The sequence below is a fragment of the Varanus komodoensis genome, unplaced genomic scaffold, assembly GCF_004798865.1.
Source record: "Varanus komodoensis strain SLA01 unplaced genomic scaffold, ASM479886v1 scaffold19, whole genome shotgun sequence".
Classification (NCBI taxonomy): domain Eukaryota; kingdom Metazoa; phylum Chordata; class Lepidosauria; order Squamata; family Varanidae; genus Varanus; species Varanus komodoensis.
In genome coordinates this window covers 1,452,984-1,465,676 of record NW_025335550.1, presented here as the reverse complement: position 1 = coordinate 1,465,676, position 12,693 = coordinate 1,452,984, and the positions used below count along the sequence as shown (strand labels likewise).

The 12,693-nt window shown below is 43.0% G+C and overlaps 1 protein-coding gene across 2 annotated transcripts in view; it reads right to left on the bottom strand.

The window, feature by feature from the left end:
* TSHZ3 (teashirt zinc finger homeobox 3) overlaps positions 1–12,693 on the bottom strand; it is a 129,398-nt gene that overhangs the window by 8,332 nt on the left and 108,373 nt on the right. Inside the window, exon 1 of one of the 2 annotated variants that reach the window (XM_044427756.1) lies at positions 4,313–5,816. The exons of the other annotated variant lie outside the window; for it this stretch is intronic. The gene's annotated coding sequence lies outside the window, so the exon portion shown is untranslated. Of the gene's footprint in view, positions 1–4,312; positions 5,817–12,693 lie in introns of those variants that run through there. 2 annotated transcript variants of the gene reach the window in all.

Sequence of the window (12,693 nt, the reverse complement as noted above, 5' to 3'; positions counted from 1 at the left end):
CTTCTGCAGAAATAGACTCAGCTGGTCACCAGCGCTGCTCCTTTTCTGCCGGCTTGCAAGGAGATCTTAATTCATGTGGGCTTATACAGCATATCAACTAGTCTAATGCTGAAGGTCTTTTTTAATTGGCTGGCATGGTTTATTTCTTCTGTTGTCGTACTTTAACTGCTATTCATTCATCTGTTTTTATGCTACATTTTAATTTATTTTATTTTCACTCATCTGGATTTTCTTGTTAGCCAACTCAAGAGCCATTTTTCTAGTGGGAATGCAGGATAGAAATAAAAATCAGCCAACTAAATGATTAGTGAATAGGTGGTGGCTACCCTTATTTTATTTTAATGTACTTCTACATTTTTACATGCATGCATACCTATATAAATGCATGCATGGAATGAATTTAAGCTGGGAAACCCCACATGCATTACCCATGGTGAACATAGCGGAGAAACAGGATTGGAGGCCATTCTCCATTGCCCGTAGGTACACACAGTGGCAACTAGATTAGTGAAATAGCCCCAAAATGGGGGGGAGGGATACTTCCTTCACACTTGGATGAAATTACATGGTTAAGTTCCAGTGGTGTAAATGGAGGGGTCATCAAATAAGACAGAACTGAAAGGTGTTTGGGGAATTGGTGGTGGCAAGACTACTATGTACAAAGACAATTGGAATGTCCTTCTAAGGAAAATATAATTGGTATGGATCCTGCTTTCTTTTCACTGCCAAATCAAATGATTTCTTTTTGTCCAGACATTAAAGAAATGTTTAGATTTACTAATTTGCATGTTGATGGTTTGCCAATAGAATTGTTTTTTTTATGCTTCTTATCTTCTGATTTTATCATTGGTATGATACTTTGTTTGTTCTTTGCTATATGCACAGCCCTGGAATCCCTTGTGGATAAAGACCAGATTGTAAGTTTAATAAATATAATTTTTAAGTGAAGCTGGAAAGGAATTTTGTGGGTTGCAAAGGATGCCTTTCCTTTGAGACAATCTTTTATGATTTGTCAGGTTTCCCTCTTTGCACATACAGGGAAACAGCCTGTTCCTTTGTAAAAAGCTCTTTATTCTCCAAGGTATATCCAGCAAGAACAAGCACCATTGAATGAGTCTTTGAGATTGCACGGAGCAGTTCATTGAACCCAATGGAGCAACTACTTCCAAGAACCCTCCTTCTGAGTATTCCCAGGCTCCCTCTCTCTGGCAAGCCTCTTCTTTGTATGGCAGTCCCTCTCTCCTGACACCACATCATGGGATCAAGAGACATACCTGCCCCCCCTGCACCACATCCCCTCCAGAAGCTGCAGATCCTGGCTCTCCTCAGAGTCCATCTGAACACCTGGAAAGGGTGGCCTTGAGATAAGCCCTTCTGCTTCCTCCATTTCAACATCTGGGGTGCTGGTTCCCAGGGCCCCTCCTGCTCATCACGAAGAGTCCAAATCTGCCTGACCTTGGAACGTGTGCCGAGAACAACTATCCTTTTAATTCTCGAAACAATACATCAAACCATGTTTCTTGTTTTAAAAATATCAGTAGCATTTTTAGTATCAATTATAAATAAATACAAAGAAAGTGATAGTTCATTTATAAAATACAAGCATGCAAGTATAAAAGTATCTACAAAAATATCCTAAAAATTAATCAGCTAAGATCAGTATCCTCTCCCATGTGCCTGTTTTATTCCCTTGCATGCATTTACTGAATTTTCCACTCTGTCATTCTAGAATTCAAGGAACTTCACATTTTATATACGTGCAATCTCCTGGCTTTCCCTTCCTGAACCTTACCAAATGTGTCACTTTACCCATATAAGCCAAGTCCCATATTCTATTAATCCACACTTCAATTAACAGAGGGTTATATTTCTTCCAGTTATAGGGGATGGCTATACAAGCTGCTGTTAATAAATCAACTATTAATTCACCATCTTCTTTATGTGCTATCTCCTTTATATAACAAAATAAGGTCATCAGTATCTCTGGTGGCAAGTTGTGTCCTATTATATTCTTAAGCTCTTCCAGAATTAAGTTTTCAATATCACTTTACTGGGAGCTGGCCACACACACACACAAACCTAGTGTTAATCAGTTTTCACCTCCAACAGTTACTATTTACATGCAGATAAGTTTCCTTTAGCACTCAAATACCATCTGCAAATTTATGTTTAGGCCCAGAACTCATGACTAACGCAGTACTGGAAATGTATTGGAATCACTTCAACCAATGTGGACTTAAATGTGCTAAATCCCACTGATCTGGCAAATTATTCCACCTTGATTTCCAAAACTGTGCAGAAGAGCTGCTCACTATAAGGTGTCCACCTGGCTTCCAGCTCTCTGACTTGGGAAAAAGAAGTTTCAATATCTTTATCGCATGGACTTGATCAGTTTATTGTCTGTCTCAGGCCAGTGATGTCTGCATGAAAAGACTCTGAAACTGAACAACCAATTTGCAGCAACCGACATGTCATTCAAAATAACCTTGGTGCTTAAGCAAGATGTACATTTTAATTTTATGAAGACTGCTACAGGTCCTGGAATTAGGATGTTAACATTTCCTCACTGAACCTCTGGTAGTTGTCTAAGCTGGTGCCAGAAGAACCAGTGAGAGAGTTAAAATGGAGTTTCCAGTAACTACAGAAAATCTGTTATTATTGTCCAACATAGTTTGGAAAATATTTTAAAAAATAGGTGAAGGTTGGCCTTTTTTCTCCATCTAGTAGAAGGTACACTCTTCCCAAGCAAGGGAGCATATCCCTCCATTTTCACTCACTGATTCTTCCTCTGCATATATGCTTTCTCTTGTTCTGTCAGTCAAGTCAGTGACAACCATAATGCAATTCAGTGGCATTCCAGCATTGGAGAAGTTTATGGTGGATGGATGATACTCAGCTTTTTTTCTTTCCACTTTACTTGGAGATACCTCATGTTAGGAGAATGACCATGAGAATCAGTACATATTATTCTGCAGACTTTTAAAAAAGCATTCTGATGCAGAAATGTGGCAGATAGCTATGGAAGCCAGGCAGGTGCCAATGTTGTGTTGCTTCTGGCACTTCTGGAAAAACATCTTTATTGGAGAAAGTCTTCTGTTTTAATGCTGTGTTCCATTCTTTTTATATGTTTGCTGTTTAATTGTCCATCACTCTGGAGTCTGTGTAGATGTGTATAAAGGTAAAGGTTTCCCCTTGACATTACATTCCAGTCACGCCTGCCTCTAGGGGGCGGTGCTCATCTCCGTTTCCTAGCTGAGGGAGCCAGCGTTTGTCTGCACACAGTCTGTGTGGTCATGGGGCCGGCATGACTAAACACTAAAGTGCACAGAACACTGTTACCTTCTCACCAAAATGGCACCTTTTTATCTACTTGCGTTTGCATGCTTTCGAACTGCCAGGTTGGCAGGAGCTGGGACGGAACAACAGGAACTCACCCCATTGTGCAGATTCAAACCAGCGACCTTTTGATCAACCAGCCCAGCAGCACAGCGGTTTAATCCACTGTGCCACCTGCATCCCATAAAAAACTGCAACAGGAGAGAAGGGGCCACATATATATAGATCTGTATATACCTATACATAACCCTAACCCTATACATATATATAGATGTGTATAGAAGTGTTGTAAATAAATGAATAAAACTGAAAACAGAACGAGAACCAGAATGAAATGGAAATGGACAGTTTCATTCATTCTTAACTCTTAGCACCTGACAAGACCTACAGACATAGGGACAGAATAGTGTGGCCTTGGTATACCTGCTGGAGGAGAGACTTCATCCCCTTCTGTCCTGTGTGGGTTTAGCAACTTAGACATTGATATCTAGCACTTTATACCTGCACAGTATGCTTGCCCTCCCAAGCACTAATGTTTCCAGCTATACAGACAACTGCAAGGTTTTCTAATAACAAACTGTAATATACATCTGTAATATAGACCAAGAGGTGAAAAATAAATCTATTTGTGTGTGTGGATACGTGAGCCAAGGGATGCTGAAAAATCAGGGGTCCAGAGGAAAAGCCTCACGTTGGAAATTATGGAACGACAGAAGTGAAATGACCACCATGGTGGTAGGAGCTTATTCCAACGATTGATGGATTGATAGTAATATTGATTATTCTGTCTACTAGAAAGGTCAGGAATATTAATTTTGAACAGATTAATTCAATGCAGTCTGTGTTAACTCAGGGTTTATATATAGATTTCCTAAAGTCTGGCACTTTCTGACCCAAGAGAAGTTCAGGCAATTCTTAAGCTGTGATGCCACATCTCCCTGATCAACATCAGCTCTCAGGACCCTCCATAACCCACCTTAGAATTCAGGCTCCATCTGTGCAAGGGTCCCATGGAAGGGCTCTAAGAAACCTGGATTGCTGCGAATCATCCCAGGAGTCTCAGCCAAATAAAATAAATAATAACAATTATAATAAGATGCATGCACAAGCTTATCCCACCCCAGTGCTGCCATCTCCACCTTTCCCTACTGGTTCCACTTTGTCAGGCTTCCTCATATAGGACAGGAAGTCCTAAGAGGCACTTATACACATTCAGTATGGAGGTCTTCAGAGGGCACCAGGGGAGCAAACACATCCTTCTCCGGTGTTTCAACATGGGCAGAGTGATTCCCAAACAGACCGAGGTATCTTTCTGTGCCTGTGATGCCGTTCCACATCCCTCAGTCACCTTTTGCTTCCTTTCTCTCCCTGCTCCCACACCAAGCTTTTCTTCTTTTGTCAATGACAAAACTGAAACTATTTCTATGACCTCTCCACATGGTACCTTGCTATTCCCCTCTTCTTTCAACTCTCTCTACTCCTACCTTGCTTTTGTTCTCCCTCCCATCAAGGTGAAGTCTCTAACCCAAATTCTCTAAGCCTTGGCCCTCTCTTTTCCAATCTCTTAGCTGCTATTTCCCTCAGCGATACAGGTCTTCATCATGACACAAACCTCTGCATCTCCATTGGCTTTTTCTTTCATGGGTTTCTTCTAATGTCAAACATCCCACATTAAAAAACAATGGCAACACCAGACCCTCCTGTGCCAATATGTACCAATCAAGTTTCCTTCTATCATTTCCCTCAAAATTGTGGATTGTGATGCTTATATTCAATGTTTGTTTTCTCCAGCTACTCATCTGGCTCCTCACATAAGGGCCTAGCAGTTTTCTTCATTTCAAGAAGATTGGGATTGAAGACTGGGCTCCAATCTGGAAACAGTGGTGCTCGGACCACATTTTGTCTGCGAGTTTGGCCAAAATGGGAGCAGGCAAGGCCCAAGGGAGAGTGTCTGTGGCCACAATAGGCTTCTTATTCATGTAAAGCATATTCAGAAGCTAGCAGGAAACCTCTTTGTGTTCTACTCAGATGTAAACAAAACCAAATCACACAGCAGTACTTTCAAGCTGCATCTCCAATACCAAGACTCTGAATATCTACACACAAGTAAGCAGGGATGAATAGCTCAGTCCTACTTGCAAATAACAACCCTATTAGCAGACTTCTTATCTATGTCTACCAACAAGCGGGCAGGATGAGGCTCAGGAGTGAATAGGACTCAGACACACTGCAGCTCCTTCTGCCATTCTCCCCACCATGGAAAAGGTCTTCTGCTGTTCTGGATGAGCAGTTCAAAGGTCTCTACTCTGTCCTCATACAGCTGAACAGCCCCTCTTGCTTGACTCCATTCATGCCCCAGGTCCTTATCTGCTCCTAGTCTGATCTTTCTATTCACTCACCCAACATTTCTATGGGAGAGATACTCCCACCCACTGCTTGCTCTCTTTCTACTCAGTTCCATGCTCCACTCTCCATTATTCACTATCTACACACAGTCCACCAGAACCTTCATCAAACAGCAACGTCACCTTTAGGCTGCTGACACCTAGTTCTGTCTCTCTGCTCTAGAAATTCCCACTCCCTCCCTCCCTCCAGTTCCGCATTTCTCAGTGCCTCTGTGATATTTCACTTAGAGGTTTTGTCATCATGTCAAGTGTGTGTTAGGTTCAGCTATGACATGGGAATTTGTTTTAATGTCTGAACCTCAGCCTGTCCATAGCACATGGTTTGTTTGGGGCCATCCAGCCAAGATCTGAAACCTCAGCTTACAAACCAGCATTTGTGCTAACTACAGTTTGCCGGTACCTCTTTATTCAAAGGTCATTGACAAACCACAATACTAAAGTTAGGCCCACTGCTGTTTCTTGAGAGGCTGTTCCACCAAGAAAATTGGGACTTATGACGCAGTTCTGAACAAAAGGAAACAAAAAAGACAAGCTGCTCAAAACCACAGCTTGCCTGTTTAACCTTTGGAAGGTTCAAACCATGGTGTGGGTTCTTAACTATGGTTAGCATAAGCCAAGGTTTCATGTTACAATATGCCCAAGACTGAGTACTACCAACCGAGTCCCCATCCATCCTGTTGATCAGGAATTCAGCTGTAAGCTTTGTTCGGGTTCCGTCCCCCACTCTCTTCCTTTCCACACAAAGTCCCCTGCCAAGTCCTGCTGCTTCTACCCTTAGAATATTCAGCCTATTGCCAGGTTATGTTCTTTCTCCATTTGCTACTCTAGTTCATGATAGCAGCATTGCTGTAAATCAGGGTGGCATCCCAACATTTGGGCAAGTACCTTCCTTCCCTTGGAAACACTGCAGCTACGAAGAACAGAGAGCACCCAGAAACAGGCCAGAATAAGCAGGAGGCTGGCTTAAAGACCGTCAGACCACTGTGTCCAGTATTGTCTACGTAGAGTAGGAATGGCAGGAGAACGTCCAGCCCTGCTGCTGATGCTGCAGACTGAATGTGGAACCTTCCACATACTGAGCTACGGCCCTTTTCCAATGTACACCAAGTAAGACACAACGATTCTTGGCTGCCTTACACTGGAGTGGCCCCCAAAAGCTCAGACCAAGCGCTTCATGCTTGGCACTGGAATAAGAGAATTAGGTCGCCACAAGTGCAATGGTGATGAAGACAGAACACTTGCTGTTGCACTGTATCATATTCTCTCCCCAAAACACGTATGTAACTGAGCAAATCTACCTTGAGCACCTAATTTCCCTGCACTTAGCTCTCGTGCTCCTTTGCTTCTGATGTATTCCAGAGTGTAAGCAAATCCAGATTCTCATGCTCATAAACATCCTGATTCAGAAAGCTTAGAGCCCGTTCTCTGTCTCACACACATATCACTCCGTAACAGATCACTTGATGGCTAATAGTGCGAAAACCTGAAGCTGAATGTGCAAACGGCCTCCAGTGAAAAGTACGTGGTGTGAGGAGAGGTGATATACAGGACCTAGCCGTGTCCTTTCCAGAAACTCTCATCTGTGGTTGCAAAGGATCAGGTTGCTGCTTCTCAAGCACTGGAGCTCTTTAGATAACACTCAGCTAATGGTTCGTGATTTTTATGTATTTTTATTTGTTGCACTTTTTGTCCATCCAATAACAAGAAAAAAAGTTCTCTTCACATTTGGCAGAGCACCCAATCTTCTTTGCAATGGGGAATATACACCGAAATGCAGTAAGAGTTAGACTCGTCCTAAATTATTGCCTGCTCTCACATTCATAATGAGACCAATTTTTCACCAGTGAAGGGAAGAGTGACTCCCTTTCAGTGTTAAAGATGAATGCCATTGCATTGGTCATAGGACCAAGGATGGTCAAACACTCCCCAGTGGTGATCACCAAAGAAAAGGACAAAATAATCTTGCATACCATTCACATGGGCTGATTTATAGAGACAGTGAGATGCAAATTTAGAAATAAGTGTTACAATTTAAATAGAAACACACTAACTTTTGCTATAGTGTGGACAGCTGCAGCCAGGTGACCTGTGTACCCACCTAATGTCCAGGTGCTAAGTGGTGACGGGCAACGTATCTTATGGTACTTGTCTTTACACTAAAGTTGGGCAGAGCAAGGTCATCTACCCATGCCCAACCATCAAACATGACAGTTTTATGGGCCTGCTTGTGGACAAGGAACCTCTGGAGAGCAGCATTTGAAGTTCTGCCCAGATGTTGGAAGCTTAGGCATACTGTATACGGGGTTTAGAGAAGGGACATAGTCCTGAATTTGCCATCCCAAGCCTCCCAGTGGAACACCTGTGGGTATCCTTGCAGGCTAAAGGCTTCTCTATGAGGATTTTCTGGTTACTGGCAAATTCAAATTGAAATCCTTCTGTTACATTTAAAACAGCCTTGTTGAGAAAGGCCATGAAACATCAATGCTCCCTCTCTGAATGGTACTGCACTTGATAGCGCTGGGGATCTTCTAACCTGACTAAGGTTTTATATTTGTGATGATATGAGGTATTAAGTTATGCTGTTGGGCATGGCTAATTAGTCACATGCAATAAAATGTTTTGACTTCATATTATGAGTCTTAGGGTCATCAGTAAAGGCTATTAAAGAAATGCACTTTCCTCAGCATCCCAGGAGCACCCAGGATAGGTAACACTGTAGGAGAAAGCAGGATTGTACTCACTGGCCTGACCCCAGTTCCCATACCAATTCCCATCTTCAGCATCCATGTGCTGAGCAGAATATTGGCAACAGGAGGGGTTCCAATCTCCTACCACTCTGTAGACGTTCTTGAGGCTGCATTCCAATGATGGATGGGCATGAAGGCAAAAAGGGACCTGGGATAAAGCACCTAAGATACCATCATATTTAGCTTACAGCTCTGACTGCCAGAAATTGAACCTTAGGAAAGGCTTTTCAACTTTTTAGAATTGGTCATGGGGGGTGGGGGGGATGAATGATGCTAATTCTAGAAAAACACCAATGAATTTGTGGTTTGGGAGAAGGAGTGAAGCTCCCTCAGAGGACTCCAAAGGGTTGGATAGTGATGATGACAGTGACCGCAGCTAATTTCACAGTTCCAAACGGCATCACTAGTTTGTATCCTTTAGGTCTTACTCCAATTAACTTGAGCACATGGGAATATTTATTTATTTAAAACTTTTAGATGCCGTTCCCTCATGCCTCGGCATCTCGGGATGGCTTACAATATAGAATAAAGTCCAAGGAGATGAGTGCTCCTTCCTCTGAATGTGTCCCAGCTAAGCACAGTATGCTCTGATTCTCCCTCTCACTTCCTTTCAGAGAAGTAGAAATAATCTAGAATGCACCATGGAAACCGAAGCGCACTGCAAGTGTCAAAATGACCCCACTTGCAGAATGACATCAACCTCTTGCAAAGCTCTTGCAATCTGCTGCACACAATCTGGGGACAGCAACATTTATGGGCCACCCTCACAAAAAACTGGGCCAAGAATTCTTCCTCGGATTCTTAGAAGTTGGAGCAAGAAAACTACTAAAAGGGAGGAAGTATAACAATAATGACTTCACTACCAGCCCAGTGGAATGAAGGCAGGTGAATATCGTATGGGATTACAAAGTAATGGAAGTTGACTTTTCTGGGGGAGATACATTCAGGTGAATGCATGGCCATGGAAGTTTTGGTATGTCACCAAGGGTTGATATTGTCTTAGTTGCTTTCCATTTCCTTCTCTGGGGCCAATAAAGCAACCAATGTCTACTGAACTCCATGGCATATAAAGTCTAGTATGATGTGCATATAATTATAGCCACAATTCTTATATCACAGTCATAGAACAAAGCCAGAAGTTTGGATTCCTTTTCCAAACTTCACAGCAATGTAGATATATATTTTAGTTATAGTTGCCCTGAAAAGTTTTCCAGGGCTATGTGGGATTTTTGCAAAGCCCAAACAAGTGATTACTTATTGATTTAGTGACTGAAACCTTGGACACACTATTTGGGTTTCGAATCAAATTGAGGATATTCTGTGCTGCACCATCAATTTGCACTAGCTACCAAAATCTGGCCCGGTAGAGAATTTGTGCTATGGGCTGTATATGCTAACTGATTAGAGTGGGAGGAAGGATGCTATCTATCACCTCTTTTTCATTTCTAAAAGAATATTTGTCTCAGGGTTTTCATAGGGGCCTCTGTCTCTTGAAAATATAGCATGTTAAAACTACCTCCGTGCAAAACTTCTTTTTTATGTCTCAGCAGTGTTCTACAGGGATATCAAGCTACAGATGCGAAGCATCTTCTATAGTGATGGGAAACCAATATATACCTAAACAAATAAATTTCCAGAATTACAAAGAAGGATAGTTCAGGGCTCCTTTCTGTTTGTGAGCAAGTCTGGGTCTCTCATTAGAGAAGCCAAGGTGGCCTCCTCAGGTAGCTGATACATGGTTAGAGACGTAACTTTTTATTGCTGCATTTTTTCCTCTCCAGAAGAAGCTTTTACAAGCTTTTCTGTCCATCTTTGTACTCTGTACCTTGATCTGAAGAGTCTACACCCCCCCATCCCAAATGAAGCAGCCAATTGGCCTGATCTAGCACTGCTGATTGGGCACAAACTGAGACTAAAACCAAGCCTACATCTTGGTGGGTGAGATGATGCAGCTGGAGAGCAATCTTATAGCTCCATGCCAGTATCTGAGGGGCCATGTGATCCTAGAGGTTTGCCTTCCAAGGTCATCAGCAGATAAATGACCTTGGACAAGGACCTTGGACTTTCGACCAGGACAAACCCCGGCTTGGATTCCAACAGCTGCAGAAAACATAACCTTGGCTCTTCTCCAGAGGTATGACCTTTGGAAGAGACTGGAGGAAGGAGGGGCTTCCCGGCAGAGAAGTGGGGAGGAGAGAAGAAGGACTGATCGAGGCAGGAGCAACAGGAAAGTGAGTCAAGTACATGGGCTCAGAACACGGTGTTGTGAAAAAGGACACCCAGATGGCATATGGAGAGACCAAAGAGTCCTTTGCTGTTCCTTCCACCCTGTGAGCAATAATCTGGCAGGAGACACCGGGGGGGGGGGGGGCGGGGGCAATGGTAAGGGCCCTAGAGCTTGTGACTCGGCTATGGTTTTGATCTCAGAATGATGCAGATGCCAAATTAGCAGGTTTTCATGTATCAAAACCACTATGAGGAATAGGCGGCCAGCATAATTCACACACGAAACACCCAGCGAAAATACTGAGTGCATTGTGAAAAACAATTATTAAATACTTACAGGTTCCTCTGAACCTAAATTAGGACTGTAGCTGGATTGGGCCAACAGGTGCACATACAATGCGAGTGCAACTGGCCCACCTAAGAGATAATTTTGAAAAATACAGTCACCTACTACTAGGCTTTTTAATGTATGACATTTATACATGATCACATACACAGAGAGACAATTCCAGACAGAGATTAGAAAAGAGACATGAAAACCCAGTTTGGAGGTGGGGGATGGGGAGGGAGAATAAATCTGGTCAATTTTTAAGCCTTTTTCCCCAAGTCATTTTTGTTTTTGCCTTTTTTCTGATTCGAATCGTTCGTAGTCACTGATATGTAGGACTGAGGATGGATGTGCTTGTAGGGATTTGTTGTAAACTGTCCCGAGATGCCAGAAGATGGACAGTCTATAAAAGCTTGGAAGGAAGGCAGGAAGGATAAAATAATTTCTGTTGTTTACGAGGAACCGAGGCTGATTTTCTTTGAACTGGAGATGTGGCGGCTACCTCGTATTAAGCCAGCTACGTTAAGCAGCCATCAGCAATCTGAACAACTCCCAGCCCTTCCAGTCAGCAAAGTCGATGGTGGGAATGCTGGAAATCATGCAAAACATCTGGAAGGTCCCCACTTTGTGAAAGGTGGACAAGTTGCCTGCTGCAGCACTCTCTCGCCCAAGGAAAGTTTTCTCCTCCATCTCCTCACTTGACTGGAAGATTTGCCTCATTCCAGTCAGATTCTGGTGTGGGCATCACTTGGATTGTTTAGTTGATCTTGGTGGAGAAATAAAAATTAATTCAGTGCCTCTGCAAAGGCGTGGTAGGAATTATGGGAAACTTACAAACACAAGTGGACGCTTCTACTGGTTATGGGAAAGGGTGATGGAAGGTGCTAATTGAATCAAAAGTCCCCTGGGAACAGTCCCTCCCTTATTTTAGCAAAGCATGGCCTTGCAGACTTCTAAAATTGGCAGCCAAGAGGGCTCAATGTTTTTGTTATCAGACTTTTGAGAAACATCTTAAAAGACTCAAAGAAATAAATTATCTGAATGTAAGAGCATTTTTAAAGGCAACTGAGGAGTAATGGTTGAAAAGCCAAAATATCCTCCCTTCTGGATGAGCTCAGCGAGTGCTTGCAAAAGACGAATTGAATCACAAGGGGTTAGTATATGGATCCTACAGGCAAAAGTGGATCCAGAGTAAACCAGTCAACAGCCAGACTCCAAAGAACCAAACTGTCTGTGACAGATCCTAGCAGCTTCTCATGCCTGCCTATTAAATTGCAGCCTACCTGCCACCCCATGCCAGGTTCCTGTTGCAATTGAAATGCACCTGTGACAAGGTTTGGGGGCTGCTCTTTAAAGACGGTGACCTACCGGGTCAAAGGGCCCATGTGGCATACAATACAAGATGTACAAATGGCTTCTGAAATGTAATACGGAGCAGGAGACCATGACTGAGACCCTGGCCGGATGGGCGTTTCAGCCTAATCCCCATACAAGCCAATGTCCCAGAGTATTTCCATTGTCCCTGCACCGGTATTTCCATGGGAAGTACCTATTCTCTTGGTAGGAATGGGGATGTTGGCACATCCTAACCTTTGCCCTCTTTAATTCTCACCCAGCGTTGTGATATCTAAAAGTGGGAACTGTGGGAAGC